The following is a 5,861-nucleotide window of genomic DNA, read 5'->3' as shown; positions in this document are numbered from 1 at the left end:
GAAATAAAGTCTTTCTCAGACAAAGAAGCACCAAAGAAATTTATCACCACTAGAGCTGTCCTACAAGGAGTGCTTAAGGGAATTCTTCAAGAGAAAGTGAGAGAATAGTTATTGTCATCATAAATACATATAAAAGTATAAAACTCACTGGTAGAAGTAAATACATGGTCAGATACTGTAATGGTGGTATATAAATCATACACATCTCTAGTATGTAGATTAAAATTGAAAACAGTCCAAAATAATTAAAGCTATAATAAATTGTTAAGAAATACACAGTATAAAAAGATGTAAATTGTGACATCAGAAACATAAATTGTGGGGGGAGGGCAAAAAATGAGCAAGTGATTTGAATAGTTACATTATACACAAAAAATATGTGAGTAGTCAATAAATACACAAAAAGATGTTCAACATGATTAGTCACTGGGAAAATGCAAATTAAAATTACAAGGAGGAGAAGTTGGTTTGTAGTTCTGGTCAATAGCAGGCAAGGGCTGAGTACCAGTGGCTGTATAAAGTTTGTTAATCTGCGAAAACCCATTTCTTGTCAATGAATGATGTCATTTAAGAAGATGCCAAAAAGGGATTGGTAAAGCATTCTAGGAGCACCTATCTGCAAATGTGTCAGACATAAAACAAAACTATCAGAAACTTATATTAATATATCATACAAGTAAACAAAGCACAGATGTGCCAGCAGGAAGAGTGGAAGAATGTACAAAAGTTTATGAAAATTGATCAGGCATGGAAAATTCTAGGAAATGAAGAGACCAAAAAAGAGTATGATCTGCAGTGGCATGAAGATGATCTAAGCAATATCGGACCAGTAGATGGTCAAATATATCTTGAAGAAATGCTTTGGAATGAAGATGATCATTCTTTTTCTCTGAGTTGCTGATGTGATAGAAAATACAGTGGTTTCAAGGATGAAGCAGGAGTTAATCTGATTTCTTGTGATACATCGTCACTAAATATAGAACTTCATTATTGCTAAAATTGCTCACTATTTGAAATCCATTTGAGCTTTGTCCATTCAAGACAATTGGTTCTTTTTTAATCAGCCCTATAATTTGCAAATAAAATATGATTGCCAGGAACAGGCCATCTCATATTAATAGACAATTAATTTAGTTATTTGTATTTACTAATAATTTATATTTACAGCTTGCCACAAGTGGACTTGAATTATAAATTATATTTAGTGAATTCTTGAGAATTTTATTATTATTTCATCTTCTCCTTAATACAAAATAAGAATTTTCCTTTTCCTAATATAAGGATGTCTCCTCTTTTAGTGGGTAACAATATCATTATGTTCCTTTATAATTACTAATTTTTTGATTTAACAAATGCATTTTTTAAGATGCTAAAGCTGTAGGCCTGCTGTATACCTATCTCAAATTCTAGGGTCATTAAAATTAAATTAGAATCTTTGTGAATAACATGTGAGGCCAGTTCTCCCCTAATGAAGATTGGATATGGATATTCATAGTGTTATTTCAAAGTTAATATAGAAGGTGAAGTGGCAACTGCAGAAAGAAAAATAGTTTTACAGTCAGAAGACTTGACTCCATCTTGGTTGTATTTCCAAAGCTTGTCAACACTGCCATCTTCAAACTTTAAATGTAATTTAGGAAATGGGAGCTTTTAAAAAATAATTGGTACAATCATTTCCTTTTTATTTTGGATATTAAGATATATCATTAATGACTATATGTATATATATATATTTATGAATAAGGAACCATTGCATTGCTGGTATTATAAACTGGGCTTTTTAATGTATCATTGTTGACTATAATAGACTATATATGTCATACCCTCTAAAGAGTTATTTTTCTATGTATTTAATATTCTATGTACAGTGTAAGTAAAAACTCATGTAAAGAACTTTAAGGGATCCTTTATGGAATCACTGAAACTTTTTACTTCAAATGAGAGAGCTAAGCGTGTAAACTTTGCAGCTTTTTTATTAGGTCAAACTCTTGATGTTATTGGATTTATAAATAAGAATATTCACTACTCTGATTATAAATATAGCTGAAATATGAGACATATTCAAGAAGAGATTACTTTCACTATACCTATGAAACCTAAAATTCAAAAGTAAGGTAGTTATCTAGGTAACCCCTCAAAAAATAAGTTTATATCTATCATAAAATTAAATGACTTATTTTGGATTACTTATTATTTTTTTTTTTTTTGAGTTGGAGACTCACTCTGTCATCCAGACTGGCCGCTCCTGGCTACCACAGCCTTGACCCGCTGGGCTCTGGTGATCCTTCCGCCTCAGCCTTCCAAGTAGCTGGAACTACAGGCGCGCGCTACCACGCCCGGCTAATTTTTGATTTATTGTAGAGATGAGGTCACGCCAAGTTGCCCAGGCGGGTCTCAAACCCGCGGGCTCAGGCAATTCACTCACTTCAGACTCCCAAAGGCGTAGGATTACAGGCTGAGCCACTGAGCCCGGCTTGGATTACATTTTTATCCAGATATTTTGAACTAATCTAGCTCACAGAGTGTGTTATTGGTTCTTTACATTTAGCAATGAAAAATAACTAAAACTGAACAGCAAATAATTTATTGGTAAGTACATGGTTTCAATAGCAGTAATAAATTCACTTGAAAACAATAATTGAGTCAAAAGACTAAATCCTTGTTAATCATCAGACCATCTGGGACCAGTAGGATTATCATGTGGAAATTCAAAATTACTCAGGGGCTAAATCTTAATCCCAGCACTTTGGGAGGCTGAGGCGAGTGGATTGCCTGAGCCCGTGGGTTCAAGACCCACCTGGGTAACTTGGTGAGACCTCGTCTCTACAATTAAAAAAAAAAAATTAACCTGGTGTGGTAGCACGTGCCTGCAGTTCCAGCTACTTGGAAAGCTGAAGCAGAAGAATTGTCAGAGCCCAGCAGGTCGAGGCTGCGGTGGCCGGGAGCGTGCCACTGCACTCCAGTCTGGGCAACAGAGTGAGACACCAACTCAAAAAAATAAAATTAAATTAAATTAAATCGAAATGTGGTTGAAGACACTTAATGCCAGGTAATTAAATGCTTTCCCCTTACTCATCAGTCGAGAATAAAATTTTCTGCATTAAAACAAGACTTTAAAAAAAATAAATTCATATGTGTATATTTAAACTCTAAAAATTAGAACATTCAAACATTATACAAGAAATTATATGTGTAGTATATGAATATATACATATAAATACAAAAATAAAACTGTGAGGACAAACTACTATACATTTATTAAAAATGGCAACAGCTAAAGGAATACTGAGTATTGGAGAGCTGGAATTCTCATAACTTGTTGGTGAGAATGTATAGCCACTTTGAAAAACAGTTTGGCAGCTTCTTGTAAAGCTAAAAATACACTTATAATAAGACCCATCAATTCCACTCTCTGGTATTTAACCAAGTGAAATGAAAGCATGTTCACCTATAACTTCTACATGAACGTTCACAGTAGCTTCATTTTTATTTATTTATTTTTTTTAAGTTTTCAAGCAAAGTTTACTTAGAAAGTAGAGACAGAGAGAAAGATGTGCCTCCCCAAGGTGGGGGAGGGAGCCAAAACTAGGAAACATGGCGGCCATAGCTCATGGAGGCACAGTGTTTCACAAAGCAATGGCCCACAGTAGCTTTATTTACAGTAGTAAAAAGCTGAAAGCAATCTAAATGTCCATCAACAAGTGAATGAATAGACAAACTGTGGTATATCCATACAATGGAATACCACTCTGCAATAACAAGGAATGAATTACTGATACATGTAGTAACATGGATGATATCCATAAATATCAGGCTGAACACAAGAAGCCAGACACAAACAAATATATATTGTATTATTTGAAACTCTAGAAAAGACAAATCTAATCTATGGTTACAGAAAGTACATCAGTATTTGTCCAGGGTTAGATGGAATTGATTGGGTTGGGGCATTAGGGAACTTTTGGCTGTGATGGAAATTTTCTATATTTTGATTTTAGATGGTGATTACATAAGAGTGTGAATTTGTCAAAATTGATTAAAATGTATGCTTAGAATTCGTACATTTTACTGTATGTAAGTTGAAGGGACAAACAAACAAAACCAAAATGGGGTTACCTTGGCATTGTGGGTGGGCACCTTGGCGTTGGCTCATATTTTTGGCTCCAGATTTCCTACAGTTTTCCTATGAACCACACTCCCAGCTAAATGCCTTTTTGTTCCCTAAATCCAAGGACGTTTGAAGCTTAACATTTGTGTCTTGAAACTTGTTTTACAGACCTTGGGCTACTCTCCCTGCCTAGGTAATCAACTATTGGGGTGCTGCTGTCCTGAACAGCTAATCACCATGACAACAACACCTACCCACATTGTTAACATTTCACAGGAATGTTCTTGCTCCTAGCCTTCTAAAGGAAGTCTTATAAGCACCCAGCTTCAAACATTCAGTGCCAAATGCTTCTTCAGTGTTTGACCCCCTCTTCAATCTTCAGGAGGTAGATCCACCTTTTTTTTTTTTCTAATTTACCTTCTAAATAAACTTTTTCTAACCTCTTTGTGCAATTCTTTGCGTCTTTCTCATGACACTGGCACACTTACCTAACATAATTTATACCTCATAGAGTTAATTTCTAAAAAAAACCCAAAACAGTACAAAGCACATATTTTAAAAAATCAGCATATTTCTACTGTCTTAATGAAATAACAGTATTGTAGTGGAAGAAAGAAAATGTTTCTTTCACAGTCCTCTTCTGAACTTCTTTAGGAGCCTATAAGTAGTATAAGGGTCCATTTTTGATTTCTGAGTAGTATTTCATTGTATGGATATATCACCATTTGCTTATTCATTCACCTGTTGATGGATATTTTAATTCTTTACAGTTTTTTATTTATTTATTTATTTTTACTATTTTGAATAGTTGTCTTTGATAATGAACCTCCAGACCTTGCTCTGAAGATGGGAGTCATAAGAAACCATTTATGGTCAGAGTGGTGCTTCCTGAAGGGTCACTCTGGTCCAGAACAGACTTTTTTTTAGGAACCAGGTAGAAGATTTGCCAATAATCCAACCGGCCAAGGGATGGATACTTAGACTGAATGAAATACTGGGTTGGAAGATACTATTTCAATTCAGTAATTTTAAAAAGTTCTGTCTAAAGTTTCCCTTTTTTTAAAAAAATGGAATTTGATTCTGTAATTCATAAAAGATAGTGTTTGGGAAGAATTTCCATTTGACTGTAAGCCTCAAGAGAGAAGAAACTTTGCTGTTTGTGCTCACTCCTGTGTTCCCAACCCCTAATGCAGTACCCAGCACATAGTGGGCTCTTAAATATTTTTTTGAATGATTATATGAATATATGAAGTCAGGATTCAAGTAATGATTATGGTTTATCCAATGTATTTATCAAGATAAAATAAGTTATGCCACAGTGACAAACCCTCCAAATTTCAGTGTGATTATACGATAAAAGTTTATCTTTGACACAGAACTGGTTCCATGCTATTGCCTGACTGTGGTGGAGCTGGAAGTAGTTTTCCATGTTCCCAGAAAAGGAGGGATATGAAATGAGAGTTGGTGAACACAGCATTATTTCTGCCACATTAAATCTAGAATAGGCTAAGTTTATAGTTTGAGACACGTCTCTGCTGATGGCCTGAGCTTTTTTTGAAAATGAGTGAGCCCAATACTTTCTGATGGTCGATGTCGCATGGTACGCTCTCTGTGCTTTTTACACTATTGCTTGTGTAGGGCCTTCCATCTGGAATGCCTTCCACTTTCCTGCCTGATGAGTTAAAACTGGGATGCAATCCTAGACACCCAGTTAAGTGTGTCTCCTTCCAGCCATGCATCCACGGTACATGGC

General features: G+C 35.0%; 1 pseudogene; it reads left to right on the top strand.

Annotated features, from left to right (window-relative positions):
• Window positions 1–557: 557 nt before the first annotated feature.
• LOC103267182 lies at window positions 558–997 on the top strand (annotated as a pseudogene).
• The last annotated feature ends 4,864 nt before the right edge of the window (window positions 998–5,861 follow it).

Source organism: Carlito syrichta, unplaced genomic scaffold, assembly GCF_000164805.1.
Source record: "Carlito syrichta isolate Samal-C Ts95f unplaced genomic scaffold, Tarsius_syrichta-2.0.1 Scaffold308047, whole genome shotgun sequence".
Classification (NCBI taxonomy): Eukaryota; Metazoa; Chordata; class Mammalia; order Primates; family Tarsiidae; genus Carlito; species Carlito syrichta.
Note: the sequence above shows the minus strand (reverse complement) of the source record. Positions and strands in the feature narration are given on the sequence as shown.